This window comes from Schistocerca americana, chromosome 2 (genome assembly GCF_021461395.2).
Source record: "Schistocerca americana isolate TAMUIC-IGC-003095 chromosome 2, iqSchAmer2.1, whole genome shotgun sequence".
In the NCBI taxonomy this organism is placed as follows: Eukaryota; Metazoa; Arthropoda; class Insecta; order Orthoptera; family Acrididae; genus Schistocerca; species Schistocerca americana.
The window spans coordinates 443,550,367-443,570,449 of NC_060120.1; the positions used below are offsets into that span (position 1 = coordinate 443,550,367).

A 20,083-nucleotide genomic window follows, 5' to 3' on the forward strand; every position below is an offset into this window, starting at 1 on the left:
TTAAGAATCATGAAAGAAGGTTGCATACGTGGAAGAGGCCTGGAGACACTTGAAGGTTTCACATAGATTATGTAATAGTAAGACAGAGATTTAGGAACCAGGTTTTAAATTGTAAGACACCTCCAGGGGCAGATGTGGACTCTGACCACAATTTATTGGTTATGAACTGTAGAAAAAAAGAAGAAACTACAAAACGGTAGGAATTTAAGGAGATGGGACCTGGGTAAACTGAAAGAACCAGAGGTTGTAGTGAGTCTCAGAGAGAGCATTAGTGAACGATTGACAAGAAGAGGAGAAAGAAATACAGTAGAAGAAGAATGAGTAGCTTTGAGAGATGTAATAGTGATGGCAACAGAGGATCAAGTAGGTAAAAAGACGGGGGATCGTAGAAATCATTGGGTAACAAAGGAAATATTGAATTTAACTGATGCAAGGAGAAAGTATAAAAATGCAGTAATTGGAGCAGGTGAAAAGGAGTACAAATGTCTGAAAAATGAGGTCGAAAAAAAGTGCTAATGGCTAAGCAGGGATGGCTAGAGGACAAATGTAAGGACGTAGGGGCATATATCACTAGGGGTAAGATAGAGACTGCCTACAGGAAAATTAGAGACCTTTGGCTAAAAGAGAACCACATGTATGAATATCAAGAGCTCAAAATGCAAAACCAGTCCTAAACAAAGAATGGAAAGCAGAAAGGTGGAAGGAATATATAGACGGTCTATACAAGGGCGATGTAATTGAGGCCAACATTATGGAAATGGAAGAGGACAAAGATGAAATGGGAGATGTGATACTGCGTGAAGAATTTGACAGAGCACTGAAAGACCTAAGTCATAGCAAGGCTCCAGGAGTAGACAACATTCCATTAGAATTACTGATAGCCTTGGGAGAGCCAGCCAACACAAAATTCTTCCGAGCAAGATGTATATCCTCAGACTTCAAGAAGAATATAATAACTCCAATCCCAAAGAAAGCAGGCGTTGACAGGTGTGAAAATTACCGAACTATCAGTTTAATAGGTCACTGTTGCAAAATACTAACACGAATTCTACACAGACGAATGAAAAAACTGGTAGAAGCCGACCTTGGGGAAAATCAGTTTGAATTCCGCAGAAATGTTGGAACACGCGACGCAATACTAACCCTACGACTTATCTTAGAAGATAGGTCAAGGAAAGGCATTTGTAGACTTAAAGTAAGCTTTTGACAATGTTGACTGGCATACTTTCTTTTACATTCTGAAGGTGGCAGGGGTAAAATACAGGGAGCGAAAGGCTATTTACAATTTGTGCACAAACCAGATGGCTGTAATAAGAGTCGAGGGGCACGAAAGGGAAGCAGTGATTGAAGAAGGAGTTAGGCAGGCTTGTAGCCTATCGCAGACGTACATTGAGCAAGCAGTAAAGGAACAAAAGAAAAATTTGGAGTAGAAATTAAAATCCATGGAGAAGAAATAAAACTTCAAGGTTTGCCGACTACGTTGTAATTCTGCCAGAGACAGCAAAGGAAGTGGAAGAGCAACTGAACGGAATGGACAGTGTCTCGAAAGTAGGATATAATATGAAATTAAAAAAAGTAAAACGAGGATAACGGAATGTAGTCGAATTAAATCAGATGATGCTGAGGGAACCAGACTAGAAAATAAGACAATTAAAGTAGTGGATGAGTTTTTCTATTTGGGCAACAAAAAAACTGATGATGGTCGAAGTAGAGAGGATATAAAATGTAGACTGGCAATGGCAAGGAAAGCGTTCCTGAAGAAGAGAATTTTTTTAACATCGAGTACCGATTTATGTGTCAGGAAGTCGTTTCTGAAAGTATTTGTATAGAGTGTAGCCATGTATGGAAGTGAAACATGGACGATAAATAGTTTGGACAAGAGGATTTTGAAATGTGGTGCTACAGAAGAAAGCTGATGATTAGATAGGTAGATCATGTAGCTAATGATGAGGTACTGCATATAATTGTGGAGAAGAGGCATTTGTTGCACAACTTGACGAGAAGAAGGGATCGGTTGGTAGGACACGTTCTGAGGCATCAAGGGATCACCAATTTCTACATCTATATCTGCATCTACATCTACATCCATACTCCGCAAGCCACCTGACGGTGTGTGGTGGAGGGTACCTTGAGTACCTCTATCGGTTCTCCCTTTTATTCCAGTCTCCTATTGTTCGTGGATAGAAGGATTGTCGGTATGCTTCTGTGTGGACTCTAATCTCTCTGATTTTATCCTCGTAGTCTCTTCGCGAGATATACATGGGAGGGAGGAATACACTGCTTGACTCTTCGGTGAAGGTATGTTCTCGAAACTTTAACAAAAGCCCGTACCGAGCTACTGAGCGTCTCTCCTGCAGAGTCTTCCACTGGAGTTTATCTATCATCTCTGTAACGCTTTCGCGATTACTAAATGATCCTGTAACGAATCGCGCTGCTCTCCGTTGGATCTCCTCTATCTCTTCTATCAACCCTATCTGTTACGGATCCCACACTGCTTAGCAGTATTCAAGCAGTGGGCGAACAATCGTACTGTAACCTACTTCTTTTGTTTTCGGATTGCATTTCCTTAGGATTCTTCCAATGAATCTCAGTCTGGCATCTGCTTTACCGACGATCAACTTTATATGATCATTCCATTTTAAATCACTCCTAATGGGTACTACCAGATAATTTATGGAATTAACTGCTTCCAGTTGCTGACCTGCTATTCTGAAGCTAAATGATAAGGGATCTATCTTTCTAGGTATTCGCAGCACATTACACTTGTCTACATTGAGATTCAACTGCCATTCCCTGCACCATGCGTCAATTCGCTGCAGATCCTCCTGCATTTCAGTACAATTTTCCATTGCTACAACCTCTCGATACACCACAGCATCATCTGCAAAAAGCCTCAGTGAACTTCCGATGTCATCCACAAGGTCATTTATGTATATTGTGAATAGCAACGGTCCTACGACATTCCCCTGCGGCACACCTGAAATCACTCTTACTTCGGAAGACTTGTCTCCATTGAGAATGACATGCTGCGTTCTGTTATCTAGGAACTCTCCAATCCAATCACACAATTGATCTGATAGTCCATGAGCTCTTACTTTGTTCATTAAACGACTGTGGGAAACTGTATCGAACGCCTTGCGGAAGTCAAGAAACACGGCATCTACCTGGGAACCCGCGTCTATGGCCCTCTGAGTCTCGTGGACGAATAGCGCGAGCTGGGTTTCACACGACCGTCTTTTTCGAAACCCATGCTGATTTCTACAGAGTAGATTTCTGGTCTTCAGAAAAGTCATTATACTCGAACATAATACGTGTTCCAAAATTCTACAACTGATCGACGTTAGAGATATAGGTCTATAGTTCTGCACATCTGTTCGACGTCCCTTCTTGAAAACGGGGATGACCTGTGCCCTTTTCCAATCCTTTGGAACGCTACGCTCTTCTAGAGACCTACGGTACACCGCTGCAAGAAGGGGGGCAAGTTCCTTCGCCTACTCTGTGTAAAATCGAACTGGTATCCCATCAGGTCCAGCGGCCTTTCCTCTTTTGAGCGATTTTAATTGTTTCTCTATCCCTCTGTCGTCTATTTCGATATCTACCATTTTGTCATCTGTGCGACAATCTAGAGAAGGAACTACAGTGCAGTCTTCCTCTGCGAAACAGCTTTGGAAAAAGACATTTAGTATTTCGGCCTGTAGTCTGTCATCCTCTGTTTCAGTACCATTTTGGTCACAGAGAGTCTGGACATTTTGTTTTGATCCACCTACCGCTTTGACATAAGACCAAAATTTCATAGGATTTTCTGCCAAGTCAGTACATAGAACTTTACTTTCGAATTTCGCATTGGAGGGAAGTGTGGAGGGTAAAAATCGTAGAGGGAAACCTAGAGATGAATACACTAAGCAGAGTCAGAAGGATGTAGGTTGCAGTAGGTACTGGGAGATGAAGAGGTTTGCGCAGGATAGGGTAGCACGCAGAGCTGCATCAAACCAGTCTTGGGAGTGAAGACCACAACAACAACAACAACAAGTGCTTCATGCACTAATATATAAGGGGCGATCAAAAAGTTTCCCTTAGAAGGCCGAAGAGTCCAGAATTGGTACTCTAATTAGGCAAAATCGCCGTGAATTAAGGAGATCATCCTATCGACGCACCAGGTGGAAGTATCCTTTTGGAAAAAGATAGCGTCCTGCTGCCTGAAGAAGTCGGTAACGGCCTGCTGCATGTCCTCGTCCGACGGAAATTGTCGACCCTTCAATGCCTTCTTAAGGGAATGAAGACGTAATAATCGCATTGGGAGAGATCAGGACTGCAGGGCGAGTTTTCGAGTGTCTCCCACGTTAGCTGGCGTAGCTCTCGCGTCACGACATTTGCAGTTTTCCCGGACGTTTCGGTTTAATTGCACGCCTTAATTTCTCCAGCGTCGCGCAGTACGTTTTCCCAGTGATGCAGACACCAGGTTCCCGGAAATCAATAAGCAATGTTGCTCGGTAATGCAAGAACAGGCTGAGCAACACCATCCTGGGAGATGACTGGCTCTTGAACTTCTCGGGACGAGGGGACGATGGATTACGGGCACAGTACCCCCACACATATTTCTTATCCTCCGATGAATGTCGACCGGTGTTTGTCCTTCGGCAGCCAAGAAAAAAATAACAGCACATTGGTCCTGTACGGAAGAATTTGATAACAACGTTCCCATAGTTCACGTTTCCGCACTTAACGCACGCACGTGGCAAAGAGACGAATGCCACACTAATCCCTGGCATACGTGTCTGTGCGGTAGTTGGATGTACACTGCAGCAACGCCCTCCACGGGAATTTTTTTGACTGCCCGTTATATATTGTGTCACATGAGTTTTTAGCTACTCGTCAGATAATACCTCATTTCCAACTGTTGTGGGACTGTACACAAATGAAGGTTTTACAGAAGGACTACCATCATGGCTGGTAAAACAGAAATATACATTCCCACCTACGCTCACAGCCACACACACACACACACACACACACACACACACACACACACACACACATCCAAGTATTTTAATGTACTTTTATTTGGCCCTAGCCGTTCGAGCTTTAGTACTTCCCCTGCAAGTATGGAAATTCTACCACTTCAAGCATTTGCGAAAGAGGTGACAAGGTCACGGCCTGCCGGCTTGGAATGTTGACAGCACAGACAAGTAACAGGCGTAAAGCTGGTGGCTGACATCAGCACCATCTGAGAAATAAACAAACCGAACGAAGCATCCCTCTGCCGACCTGGATGGCCGAGTGGTTCTAGGCGCTACAGTCTGGAACCGCGAGACCGCTACGGTCGCAGGTTCGAATCCTGCCTCGGGCATGGATGTGTGTGATGTCCTTAGGTTAGTTAGGTTTAAGTAGTTCTAAGTTTTAGGGGACTGATGACCTTAGACGTTAAGTTCCATAGTGCTCAGAGCCATTTGATTTGAAGCATCCCTCTGACATAAAACAGCGATAAGGAAAACTTCGCAGGCAGTAACACTGCGGCGAGTGTAATAGTGGCTTGAGCACAGAGCGTTCTTACAGATGGAATGTTTATCAAAAGGTGGGACGTGAACATTGCATTTCCGATACTTCTGCGACTGGCAGGTCGGTCCGTAATACACTACAGCGGTTACGCATTTGCCACGAGAAAATATCAGAATTGTAATTTTGTGCAGATGTAAAAAGATACGACATTGAGTCCACTAAATTGGTGAAAATCTGATAAAAACAGCAAGAATTAGAGAAGCATAAAGCTGACATGCAGGTGTAGTATGTTATGACTACAACACTTCAGTGGAACTATCAGGTGCGTTCCAGCAGGCTGTGGTGCCCACAAGTCAAAGGGTCTTACCAGTCCACGAAATAACAGCGTGTCAGAGCGACACGGCGCTCTCTCTGCTGTTGCAGGAGGGAACGGAGACGCGCTACGTGCAAGGCTACTGAGCGTGGTAGCTGTAACAAGTGTGCGGAGGTCTAGTGATTCTGAGTGCATGCTGTGTGCGGTTGAACCATGTTAACTGGTACGTAGGAGAGCACCTTGGCAAAGTGAACACGTGTGGATGATGGTACGTGTGGCTGGGCGACTGGCAATTGAGCACCAGCTCCTAGTCTGCGAGAGGAAGGAGGGGAGTTTAATGTCACTCGCAGCAAGTCACAGTGTTGGAGAAGATGCCTGGAGAGGGCGGCACACGCGTTGCAGCTATGGCTAATAACGCCAGGAAAATACCATCTGGATCACTATTCTTTATTTTTATTATTATTACTGATGTCCAGTTTCGGTCTGACCAACAATCATCTTCTGATCTAAGTGCGTAAAAGGAAGCACGAGATGCGAAAATACAAAAATTACGTAAGTATAACATCGTAACTAATACCGACAAAGCTACTACAAATGACATTAAAACACTGAGAAGTAATTCATAGGTAGTGCTGCAAAGTGCAGTTTGTCATTTCTGCTAAGAATGTAACATAAAACGTCGTAAAAAGTGCAGAGATGGAACGTGGAAGGCTACGTAGTCAATACCGTAACAAGTCAACCCTCTCGCACCATGACCAGTACACTGATACAGTGTAAAAAGGATTATTCAATCATAAAATAAGGTGAATTATTAAAATCAAATATACGTTAGTACATCTGACAAGCTACAAGATAAACGTAAAAATAGACATGTAGAAAACAGCCTTAAAACAAATTGTACATTATACATTTTCGTGCATGTTTAACATTTCCTAAGACAGAAATTGCGGAGTTATAAACAAAGGTAGTTGACTGCTCAGTGAGCTCGGCAATCCTCCTAATGGCTTATCCTCACACAAAGGCACGCATGATTTGGACTGTCCGCCCATATGATGGATGCTAATGCCCCACCACATGTGACCAGCTGATGAACGAGAACTTACAACATGCCCCACGCAGGGCGGGAATTAAAGCTGGCTGGACGTGTAAGGTGAACCCCGAGTGGACGATTGCAGCGTTCACACGAGCACTGACAGCCACTGCTAACCTACAGCGGGAGACGTTGCATCACGCCACCCTACATGGGCTGATGCAACAGGTATTGTACGACCTGAATTGCTCCGCGAAGGCATCGTCCTCCGTTTTAAAGCTCCTTGTGCCATCAGTGCACGGGCAACACACATTGTATATCTGGTGTCTAAACTGCCCGATGAAAAACGAGAAGCACCCAACGGACGTGGTCGGATGTTCGTGTTGCTTCGCACACGTACACAGCCCTGGCAGGCAAGTAAATAGAGATACTATTCTCTGTGACAACCTTAGTGCTTTTCGCGTTTAGAGCTGTTACCAGCGCCGGTAGGGTACGTAAGGCGTCAGATGTTGAGTCATCACTATTATTATTATTATTATTATTATTCTCGAGTCAGAAACATACAAATTTAAAGTAGCCATACACATTAATAAACATATATATGTATAGACACAAATTGTATTTATATTACATGTGCCCAGTATTTTTCAACCTTCAAGGCGCTTGGAGTGGCTTGCAGGAGATCAATCTTCGTGCAGGATGTAGGGCAATGAAGCACGAGGCTTGTGGTTTATTCTTGTCCACAATCACAGGACGTATCTTCAGTTATGAAACCCCATCTCTTTGGTTGTCTCTGGATCGTCCAACTCCAGATCGTAAGCTGCTTAAAGATTTCCACACCAGCCAGCTTTCATTGTGTCCATGTGGTAGTTCTTCGGCTTCTGACATCCATCCGTGCAGGTGAGGCGTCGACTTCTTCCATAACACCACCATTGCCTCCTCTGGTGAAATGGTGAGCTTCTCAGATGTCCTAAGCAAGTTCTTTCGCTAGGTCAGCCGTTGCTGTGGTGGATTATGTCCGTGCAGTGGATGGTCACTGTTCTGTTCTACTTTCAGTCTCTCCTTGTTGGCAGCCACTGCTCCGCGTACCCATGGTGGCGCTATTCCAGCCAGGTAGTAGAGCTTATTAGTAGAGCTTATCGGTTGGAGTAGGTCTTAAGCAACTTGTGATCAACCTGCAGGTTTCATTGAGAGCAGTCTATGTCTACTTGTCTCGCATGAGATGACCAGTACCAGACTGGGGAAACATAGTTGGCAGTAAAAAAGCACAATGCCATTGCAGAAGAGCGAATAGTTTGTGGATGTGAGCCCCACTGCGTCCACTCTAGTTTCCAAATTAGGTTGTTTCGAGTGGAGATTTTTATTTTGGTGTTCTTGTAGTGTGTTTTGAATGTCAGAGTTCTGTCTAAAGCGACTCCCAAGTATTTAGGGGCGTGATGATGGTGGAGTTTGATGCCTGACCATTCAATATGTAGCTCACGATTAGATTCCGTGTTCCCTAAGTGAAACGCACACACTTGCATCTTCGAAGGGTTTGGTCTGAGTTGCTTCCGATTGCAGTAGCTTGACAGTGTTCTAAGTGCAGTTGTCAGGTTCCTTTCCACTGTTTAAAAGCATGAGCTCTGAGTAGCAAGGGCTAGGTCATCTGCATATAAGAATCTCCTTGTGCCCGGGGTCAATGGCTGGACATTGGTATAAATGTTGAACAGAAGTGGAGTCAAGACGCTTCACTGAGATAGACCATTTTTCTGCGCTCTCCAGCGACTGCGTTGTCCTTGAAATTCAACAAAAAACCTGCGGTTTTGAAGGAGGGTGCTGATTAGTCTAACGAGGTGGTCGTTCTTGATCTCATTGTATAATTTTGCATGGAGTAACCGATGATGGACAGTGCCATACGCTGCTGTCAGATCCATAAAGACCGCGTCCGTTACCTGTCGGGTTTCAAAGCCATCCTCTGTAAACTGAGTCAAATTCAAAAGTTGCCCTGTGAAGCTCCTGTTTGGTCGAAATCCTGCTTGTTAAGGTATGAGAAGAAGGTCTATTACTGGTAGGATTCTATTTAGAATCATACGTTCGAACAGTTTATAAAGGTGACTCAAAAGGCTAACTGGTATGAAATTCTTGGGATGATTTGCTTCCTTTCCAGGTTTCATAAGAGCTACCACCTTGCTCTTTCGCCAGATCTTTGATATTTGGCACTCATTCATGCACTTACTGAAAAGCTGCAAGATCCATTTTCTTGTTGCTGGGCCGAAATTCTTGATTTGCTCCATACAGATGTCATCTAAACCGGATGCTTTACCAGATTTGCTCTCCTTAATAGCCTTGTTTAATTTAGATATCTCGAATGAGAGAGTCAGAGCCCACGTTTGTTCTTGGGGCCACTTGGTGTCTTTTGGCACTTTGATTCTGTGGCTTCCTTTCCCACTCACGAGCAGTTGGTGTGCTGTCTGATCTGCAGTGATGTTGCAGTGTGCTGTGGATCTGGTTGGGTCATTATTGAGGCGTCTCAATAATCTCCACGCTTTATCACTGTTCTTCCATAGTTTTAACCCAAGAATTCCTCTCCTATTCCCAGCCGCCAGCGTTGTCTCGCCGAGTGGATCTTCTTCGAATAGTACCTCACACTCTGTAAATTGAGCACTAAGCTCTGAAGTTACACCAGGAATGTATGATGTTCGACAACCCCGAGGAATGGCAATTCTAGAGCATCTCTTTACAGCCTCCACAAAAGTGTCATACGACTCAGGTGAAGGTTCAATGTTGGGAACTGGAGCGTCCAGCGTTTCTGTAAACTTTGGCCAATTAGCTTTCCTGAACTTCAACCTCCTTCTAAACGGAACTGCCTGTAGTCTAACTGCTACGTGAATTTCGCACATGACAGGTCTGTGCTGTGAATTTGGAATAGGTGCAGACAGTTTTTATACACTATTGTGAGATGTTCTCGCTGCAAAATATCAGATCGGCACTGTACCCGCGTTTACATCTGCCGCTGTTTTAAGATGCAGCTTGCTTAGGGCCATATATAAGGCTCAGATGATTGCCTTCCGCCCATTCTTGTAATGCTATACCATTCTCATCATGATGCTCATAGCCCCACGTGGTGCCGTGACAGCTGAAGTCACCAGTCACCATTTGTGTGTATTGACTACAAAAGTTATCAGGTACACTGATTTTGAGATCAGCATCCGATGGTTTGTATACGGATGTCATTGTACAGCCTTTGATTTCCAAAGTTCAGACTTCAAGATCATTTGCTTCAGTAAAGGCTGTTGATATTACCTGTATATCTGGTTGGAAAAATAAAGCACTTTCGTATTTTGGGTGGGGTCTTTCCATAGCCAGTCCCATTCTGTTTATTACTGTTCTACGCATTTCATAGCTTCTGTGGGTCTCCTGTATGCAGAGTACATCGCACTTGGTTTGTCTGCACAGCTCTTGTAGCAGTTCTTCTTTTGGTGACGATATACCTTCTATATTCACCGATATGCTGGTCAACTGTCGTCCTGAAAAGGACAAAGATGATGTTTCTGTGATCACCATGAAGGACACAGACATGGAACGTACTCGTGTGAGATATGCTATCACCATCTGGCATAGTTTGAAATGGGTCTCATTGGGGGTCTCCATTTGGCCGGTTGGTCGAATTGTCCGATGCCAAGATTTGTGAGGCATTCGGATGTGATAGTGACCCAATGTTTGGCTTCATGGGAACGTGGAAGCAAGAAAATCGTCGCCAAGATTCGGATCAACCGCGTCTGACCATCACAAGGAAGGGTCGCCGTATTGTGCAACAACCACACCGTAAACTCTTTACGCCTGCCACCCGAGACTAAGTAATTGAGTCCACGCAACGTTCTGTGGGATCCTGCGCCATTTGATGGAGACTATAGTCCGATCCACGAACGATGGCGATTCAAGCATGTTGAGGCACAGACGGGGATTGCATTGTTGACGATTCCAAGCGACAGTTGTGTTACGCGCATGCGCGTGCTTTCCGCTTGAAGTAAGGGTATATACTGCAAAACATGTGTCTCGCCCTCTTATGCAGACTTTATCACTTACTGCCACAACCAGTGATGACAAATCGCAACAGATGGATTCTAAATGTACTAAAAAATTTCTCTACAATCACGTTTAACTCTCGCATTAGCTACAGAATTTACAGCAGAGGGCTCAGAACAATACTGAACTCTCCTTAGCTAACGGAGAATTCATGACGTAGGTGCGCAGAACAAGCCTAAACTCGACCGCCAACGTTCGTGGTTCCAGCTGTAGCAACAGCCGTCCAATGTGTAAGTTGACGCTAACACCACAACAAAACGACTGCGTTTGGAGTAATGTCATTGCAGGGAATCATGGAGTGTTCATGAGTGCTGTCGTATTATGTTCAGGGACTAAATGAACATCGTCGGAGAGAATGGTGGCGATCTAGGGAGAGGACCAATAATTTGGAGAGTCACGGCAGTGTTCCTCCTGCCGTAATGGTGTGGAGAACCATCAGCTTTGACTTCTGGTCGCGGCTGGTGGTGACTGAGGGAGTGCTGAAGGCACAGACATACTGCGCTCTCACGAGACAGTATCGTGACGCCACTTTTCAACAGAACACTGCCCGTCCACACATGGCACGTGTCTCTGTAAACTGACAGGGTGTTGTTCAGGTATAAGCAAGATGTCCACATCCGTTCCCTTTACAACAAACCATCCCGGACATCAACTCAGTCCCAGTGCCAGTGTCCAGGAGTTCAAAGACCAGTTACAGCAGCTGCAGGCAATCTTGCCTCAAGAAAGGATGCAAGACTTTATGACACACTTACCAACCGAACCAGTGCATGCACGCTGATCAGGAGGATGCAATGTTGTACAGATAAGTGGGCTCATCCTGCGAAGTCCTTTGTAAATTTGACTCAATTTCGTAATCACCCAAATAACATCACATACCCTCCAAACGTGAGAAGTTTCATTTCGTTTCCTCCTCCCCTTCTGAATCTTCGCTTTTTTTTATTACGCAGAGTATATGACTGTACAAATGTCACAATGTTACGGAAGCGCAATGTAATCTACACATTAATACCATATCAGTAGTTGTTCGCTAGTCTCGAAGACTAGTAACATGAGTGTGCTTTCGCCATTTGTACGTAGCACACAAGTATAGATGCTGATTCAAAATCTGCTCATAAGATTTAAGAGGATGCACAGAGATGTAAGGTTTTACTTGTAAATGTGGACTTATGAATTAGAGAGTGCGGCTAGCGGAAGAAAGCCATTAACTACTACTAAAATTTTCATTCTCCATGTCAACTTGGCCCGAAATTTTATGACTGATTGAGCACTTTAATCCCAAATTCAACATGAGTTTTGAACATCAGTTAGTGCATTCTTTTGACGTTTGAGAATAATATCAAACTACTTTTAAAAAAAAACTTAATATCATCTTATTTGTCTGTACACAGAGTACTGTCAATCGAAAAACAGAAATAAAAGTTAGGTCACAGCTTCAAAATGGAAAGGACGGGAACCCATCACTTTCTCTTATACATTGTAGGACAGAAAATCGTTGATTTAAACTATTTTACTACTTGCTTACCTTTGGACTACAGTCAGTTTACTTCTACAGGTTCTCCGTGCACTCCGTTATCAAATCTGTACTAAACGCCACACAGACCTGTAAATATGAAACGGATGTTTAAAATCTACACAAATACCAAAATACAGTGATGCAACAGAAGAACAATGATTGTAAAACATAAACATAAGAAAACTTAAATACAGAAACCGTACAAACGTTAACAGTTACAGATATGACATTGCAGTCATAGAAGGTCTTTTGACTGCAGAAGAAAAAATAGGGTTTTGGAACCAACAATATAATGTGCTATTAACCTACCTTGGGTAACCAATTTATAAGACGATCTATTACTTAAAGTAATCTAACTCCGCGTTGAAGAACTAATTATGTAGTGATCAGTTCTGTAATCCAAAAATCAAATAGGCCATGGTTAGTTAAATTTAATTAGTCAATACTTAATTCAATTTGGGCACTTCATTGTGGCATTCGCAATTAAATATTAAAGTGGTTTAAGGTGTACCAGGTGCAGGAATGGAATAATTGATTTTATTTACTACTAAATAGGGCACAGCTAAATTTCCTTTTCATTTCTCTTGTCAGACCACAAATATCCTAGACAAACTACTTTAGTGTTTAAAAAGTCTTTTTCACAATAAGTTATTTTAAAAGAATTTGTCATCCTTTCTGTTTATTTTCTCAGGGTCGAATTTCTTAGGTTTGGAATCTTTACAGTTTTGAGACAAAGTCGGAAATTCGACAGACAGACATCCAGTTGTCTGTACTGGAGTATGACACACAAGCAGGTGGCGGGCGGTGATCATGGCGACGTTACACACGCTGCTTTTCCAGGCGACTGGCGGTATCCGTAAGAAGCACGCAGCCTCCAGAGGAGCCACACGTGTCACTGTCAACTCTTGTCACCAGCATCTCACAGTCATCTCATCTGCATTTGTGGCCAGAGACTCAGGTGAGACTCCTAATGCCGCAGTATGTGTGCCTACGATCAGAGCAGCAGGGAGTGTGCTCCCTGCCGTCGTTGGATAAGCAGCTGCAGCAGCAAATCGTATACTCCTAGCTCACTCATTTGTTACATAGTTTAATTCTTAATTTCTTTGCGTGTTTTTGGTACTTGCATTGTTTAATTCATAAATTTCGGGCGTATTATAGTATTTGAGAGTTGTAGCATCGCGTTTTAGTACCTGAATAGTGTAAAATCGCATAGTCTCCTTCCGGCGCCGAGCAGTGTGTCAGCAGTGCGCAAGTAGCAGCATTACTGCATTTACTAGGCAATCTTGTATTTTAATAACCGTTTAAATCTTGTGTCGATTTGTTTGCGCTCTCTGTAGATTAGTTCAGACGTTCTTTGCACAACAGTTTTTAGCATGGATAGGGACTGCAACTGCTGTGTTCGGATGCAGGCTGAGTTGGCATCCCTTCGCACCCAGCTTCAGGCAGTGTTGGCTTCGGTCACACAGCTTGAGGCTGTTGCCAATGGGCATCACTGTAGGGTTCCGGATGGGGGTTTGTCGGGGACGGCCAGCTCGTCCCACGCATCCCCCGATCGGACTGCGACTGTGGTTGCCCGGGATACTGCCCGCATTGAGGCTGATCCCTCACCTGTGGTAGAGTGGGAGGTCGTCTCAAGGTGTGGCAGGGGGCGAAAGACATTCCGGAGGGCTGAATGGAAGGCCTCTCCGGTTTGTCTGACGAAACGGTTTCAGGCTCTGTCTCAGGCTGATACTGATCTTCGGCCTGACATGGCTGCTTGTCCTGTTCCAGAGGTTGCCCCTCAGTCTGCAAGATCCGAGCGGTCGCAGAGGCTTACTGGTGGTTGGGAGCTCCAACGTCAGGCGCGTAATGGGGCCCCTTAGGGATATGGCTGCAAGAGAGGGGAAGAAAACCAATGTGCACTCCGTGTGCATACCGGGGGGAGTCATTCCAGATGTGGAAAGGGTCCTTCCGGATGCCATGAAGGGTACAGGGTGCACCCATCTGCAGGTGGTCGCTCATGTCGGCACCAATGATGTGTACCGAGCGAGGTGGCGCAGTGGTTAGCACACTGGACTCGCATTAGGGAGGACGACGGTTCAATCCCGTCTCCAGCCATCCTGATTTAGGTTTTCCGTGATTTCCCTAAATCGTTTCAGGCAAATGCCGGGATGGTTCCTTTGAAAGGGCACGGCCGATTTCCTTCCCAATCCTTCCGTAACCCGAGCTTGCGCTCCGTCTCTAATGACCTCGTTGTCGACGGGACGTTGAACACTAACCACCACCACCAATGATGTGTGTCGCTATGGATCCGAGGAAATCCTCTCTGGCTTCTGGCGGCTATCTGATTTGGTGAAGACTGCCAGTCTCGCTAGCGGGATGAAAGCAGAGCTCACCATCTGCAGCATCGTCGACAGGACTGACTGCGTACCTTTGGTACAGAGCCGAGTGGAGGGTCTGAATCAGAGGCTGAGACGGTTCTGCGACCGTGTGGGCTGCAGATTCCTCGACTTGCGCCATAGGGTGGTGGGGTTTCGGGTTCCGCTGGATAGGTCAGGAGTCCACTACACGCAACAAGCGGCTACACGGGTAGCAGGGGTTGTGTGGCGTGGGCTGGGCGGTTTTTTAGGTTAGATGGCCTTGGGCAAGTACAGAAAGGGCAACAGCCTCAACGGGTGCAGGGCAAAGTCAGGACATGCGGGAACCAAGCAGCAATCGGTATTGTAATTGTAAACTGTCGAAGCTGCGTTGGTAAAGTACCGGAACTTCAAGCGCTGATAGAAAGCACCGAAGCCGAAATCGTTATAGGTACCGAAAGCTGGTTGACCCCAGAGATAAATTCTGCCGAAATTTTTACAAAGGTACAGACGGTGTTTAGAAAGGATAGATTGCATGCAACCAGTGATGGAGTGTTCGTCGCTGTTAGTAGTAGTTTATCCTGTAGTGAAGTAGAAGTGGATAGCTCCTGTGAATTATTACGGGTGGAGGTTACACTCAACAACCGAGCTAGGTTAATAATTGGCTCCTTTTACCGACCTCCCGACTCAGCAGCATTAGTGGCAGAACAACTGAGAGAAAATTTGGAATACATTTCACATAAATTTTCTCAGCATGTTATAGTCTTAGGTGGAGATTTCAATTTACCAGATATAGACTGGGACACTCAGATGTTTAGTACGGGTGGTAGGGACAGAGCATCGAGTGACATTATACTGAGTGCACTATCCGAAAATTACCTCGAGCAATTAAACAGAGAACCGACTCGTGGAGATAACATCTTGGACCTACTGATAACAAACAGACCCGAACTTTTCGACTCTTTAAGTGCAGAACAGGGAATCAGTGATCATAAGGCCGTTGCAGCATCCCTGAATATGGAAGTTAATAGGAATATAAAAAAAGGGAGGAAGGTTTATCTGTTTAGCAAGAGTAATAGAAGGTAGATTTCAGACTACCTAACAGATCAAAACGAAAATTTCTGTTCCGACACTGACAATGTTGAGTGTTTATGGAAAAAGTTCAAGGCATTCGTAAAATGCGTTTTAGACAGGTACGTACCGAGTAAAACTGTGAGGGACGGGAAAAACCCACCGTGGTACAACAACAAAGTTAGGAAACTACTGAGAAAGCAAAGAGAGCTTCACTCCAAGTTTAAACGCAGCCAAAACCTCTCAGACAAACAGAAGCTAAACGATGTCAAAGTTAGCGTAAGGAGGGCTATGCGTGAAGCGTTCAGTGAATTCGAAAGTAAAATTCTATGTACCGACTTGACAGAAAATCCTAGGAAGTTCTGGTCTTACGCTAAATCAGTAAGTGGCTCGAAACAGCATATCCAGACACTCCGGGATGATGATGGTATTGAAACAGAGGATGACACGCGTAAAGCTGAAATACTAAACACCTTTATCCAAAGCTGTTTCACAGAGGAAGACCGCACTGCAGTTCCTTCTCTAAATCCTCGCACAAACGAAAAAATGGCTGACATCGAAATAAGTGTCCAAGGAATAGAAAAGCAACTGGAATCACTCAACAGAGGAAAGTCCACTGGACCTGACGGGATACCAATTCGATTCTACACAGAGTACGCGAAAGAACTTGCCCCCCTTCCAACAGCCGTGTACCGCAAGTCTCTAGAGGAACAGAAGGTTCCAAATGATTGGAAAAGAGCACAGGTAGTCCCAGTCTTCAAGAAGGGTCGTCGAGCAGATGCGCAAAACTATAGACCTATATCTCTGACGTCGATCTGTTGTAGAATTTTAGAACACGTTTTTTGCTCGCGTATCATGTCGTTTCTGGAAACCCAGAATTTACTCTGTAGGAATCAACATGGATCCCGGAAACAGCGATCGTGTGAGACCCAACTCGCTTTATTTGTTCATGAGACCCAGAAAATTTTAGATACAGGCTCCCAGGTAGATGCTATTTTTCTTGACTTCCGGAAGGAGTTCAATAGAGTTCCGCACTGTCGCCTGATAAACAAAGTAAGAGCCTACGGAATATCAGACCAGCTGTGTGGCTGGATTGAAGAGTTTTTAGCAAACAGAACACAGCATGTTGTTATCAATGGAGAGACGTCTACAGACGTTAAAGTAGCCTCTGGCGTGCCACAGGGGAGTGTTATGGGATCATTGCTTTTCACAATATATATAAATGACCTAGTAGATAGTGTCGGAAGTCCCATGCGGCTTTTCGCGGATGATGCTGTAGTATACAGAGAAGTTGCAGCATTAGAAAATTGTAGTGAAATGCAGGAATATCTGCAGCGGATAGGCACTTGGTGCAGGGAGTGGCAGCTGACCCTTAACATAGACAAATGTAATGTATTGCGAATACATAGAAAGAAGGATCCTTTATTGTATGATTATATGATAGCGGAACAAACACTGGTAGCAGTTACTTCTGTAAAATATCTGGGAGTATGCGTGCGGAACGATTTGAAGTGGAATGATCATATAAAATTAATTGTTGGTAAGGCGGGTACCAGGTTGAGATTCATTGGGAGAGTCCTTAGAAAATGTAGTCCATCAACAAAGGAGGTGGCTTACAAAACACTCGTTCGACCTATACTTGAGTATTGCTCATCAGTGTGGGATCCGTACCAGATCGGGTTGACGGAGGAGATAGAGAAGATCCAAAGAAGAGCGGCGCGTTTCGTCACAGGGTTATTTGGTAACCGTGATAGCGTTACGGAGATGTTTAATAAACTCAAGTGGCAGACTCTGCAAGAGAGGCGCTCTGCATCGCGGTGTAGCTTGCTCGCCAGGTTTCGAGAGGGTGCGTTTCTGGATGAGGTATCGAATATATTGCTTCCCCCTACTTATACCTCCCGAGGAGATCACGAATGTAAAATTAGAGAGATTAGAGCGCGCACGGAGGCTTTCAGACAGTCGTTCTTCCCGCGAACCATACGCGACTGGAACAGGAAAGGGAGGTAATGACAGTGGCACGTAAAGTGCCCTCCGCCACAGACCGTTGGGTGGCTTGCGGAGTATAAATGTAGATGTAGATAATCCTTACGCGCCGGCCGGAGTGGCCGTGCGGTTCTAGGCGCTACACTCTGGAACCGAGCGACCGCTACGGTCGCAGGTTCGAATCCTGCCTCGGGCATGGACGTGTGTGATGTCCTTAGGTTAGTTAGGTTTAATTAGTTCTAAGTTCTAGGCGACTGATGACCTCAGAAGTTAAGTCGCATAGTGCTCAGAGCCATTTGAACCATTTGAGCCAAACCTTACGCAGGACGCGTACAGTATTGTGTTGCTCTGCTTGTGCTCTTAGTCACACACAACAAATTAATTGTTAAAACTTTTTCGCGATCTTTTTGTATTTCTATATACAATGTTTTGAACTAAAGTATCTTAACAGCAAATTTGATTTCGCCAAGACACATCCACAGGGCGCAAATCGTTTGGTTACCTGCTTTCAGCTCAGGACAGCGAGCTTTGGATTCTTGCTATATCTGTCTTCTGTTACCCGTCTCCCGAGATCCTTACTACACAGACACATCACGGTACCTTATGAACACAGTGCGCTAGCAATTTTTGAAAAGGGCTTCAGCAACATCCAGTTTAGAACGACAAAAACTCGGTGTGGTGGAGACATCTTGTAGTTTACTATCTCTTGAATTCAAATTCTTACGATAAATCCGAATGAAAGTGCTGTGGATATCGGAAGGCGGAATTTCGATAAAACTACAGTTTAAACGTGTTATTACACGTGAGTGGAAGCTTGTGCTCAAGACTGAAATGGAACGCGAATGCACTTAAGTGTTTCAGGTAGTCACAAAACTGAAAGTCAGTATCAAAACAATTATAAGAAATCCACTCGTCTAATACCCATGAACGACTGCTTACTGCAATCTAAATGCTCTGCTTGGTGTAAATGTGAACAGTTAATAACCGAATATGAAACAAGTGGTAGCAGAATCGCATGTTGTTTGTTGTAAAGTTGGGGTGCTTTGTTCGGTGTTATCCTTGAAGTTGTTTCAATGAATCAGGTCCTCTCCTAAGTAAATGTGAAAGTGAGCTGGATGTCATTAGTAAATTCTAAAGCAACTGTGATGAAATTTGACGTTCAGAAGAGTTCTACAGGAGCAGACTAAGTAAATAATTTTTGATCGTCCACTTCAATCTAATGTAGAGCCTCCCTCAAATAAGAAAAAATGTGGACATTAGCTCGGAATAAGAAATATGCGTAGGTAAACATTTACGGATTAGAGTAATTTACATTTACATGACTGCACAAAAATAACCTTCACTCGTGTAGTTCTTTCGCAAGTACAAAGTGCCCTCGGAAATTTTGATCAGTAAGATATTTGATGACAAGTTAGTAAAATAGTGTTTCGTGTAAAATCTAGTGTAGAATGAACGATGCATCGAATGAATGTGAAAACCTCAGAAAGTCCAAAGAAATCTTATTTCCTAAGTGTTATGCTTAGGAGAAATGTTTATTTTTCGGAATTATTATAGATCTTAAAATACATGGTTCTGTTTAGATATGCGTTGTACGTTCGTCATTTCCTTGTCATTATACTAAACGTGTGGCAATTTATGTGCTGGATTATTTGACAGCCTCTAAGACAAATGATGTTTGAAATCAAGTGGAAGACATTTTTATCTCCCCTTTAGCATCTAGTTAACTTTCTCTCGGTTTCTTCAGGCGAAGGTTCGAGCCGACCTCCATTTGGCTGCGTCCTCATCTCTGATGTCCTCCTCCAAACAGGCGTCATGTACTCTATACCTAACGAACGGCCTGTACACTGCACAGTAAATTACAAGAGTATAAATACTAATATAAACATTTTTATATTAATTGAAAGTATCCATTCTGGCTTGGAGTTGGTACCGAGCAAGGAGAACTGTACAGTAGCAGGAACAGATGAGATGCCCGAAAACTCAGTTCTGCCATGTTGTCGTTCTTCTCTGGTTCTTCGGTCGGCAGTTGCTTCTTTTTCTGGCGCTTCCCAAGCTCGACTGACTGGCTCTCGGAACGACCTGACTGGGCTTTTCCTGCTGTTATGTTTGTTATTTGCGGTTTGGTGCTAGCGACGGAAGTTGCCTGCAACTCAAAAGCGGGAATTCAGGTCATGTGTATTTGGAAGCCTTCTGCTTTCTCGCTGGAGTCGTTCTCATGCTTATTTAGTCAGTGCCTTCCTTCAATAAGTGGAAGTAGTATTGCTCCTCCTAGATAG

At 44.2% G+C, this 20,083-nt stretch overlaps 1 long non-coding RNA gene across 1 annotated transcript in view; it reads right to left on the bottom strand.

The window, feature by feature from the left end:
• The window catches only part of LOC124596576, a 256,439-nt gene extending 243,934 nt beyond the window's left edge, over positions 1 to 12,505 (bottom strand). The window contains exon 1 of the long non-coding RNA XR_006978322.1: positions 12,427 to 12,505. This is a non-coding gene — a long non-coding RNA (uncharacterized LOC124596576). The remainder of the gene's footprint in view (positions 1 to 12,426) is intronic.
• Between the last annotated feature and the right edge of the window lie 7,578 nt (positions 12,506 to 20,083).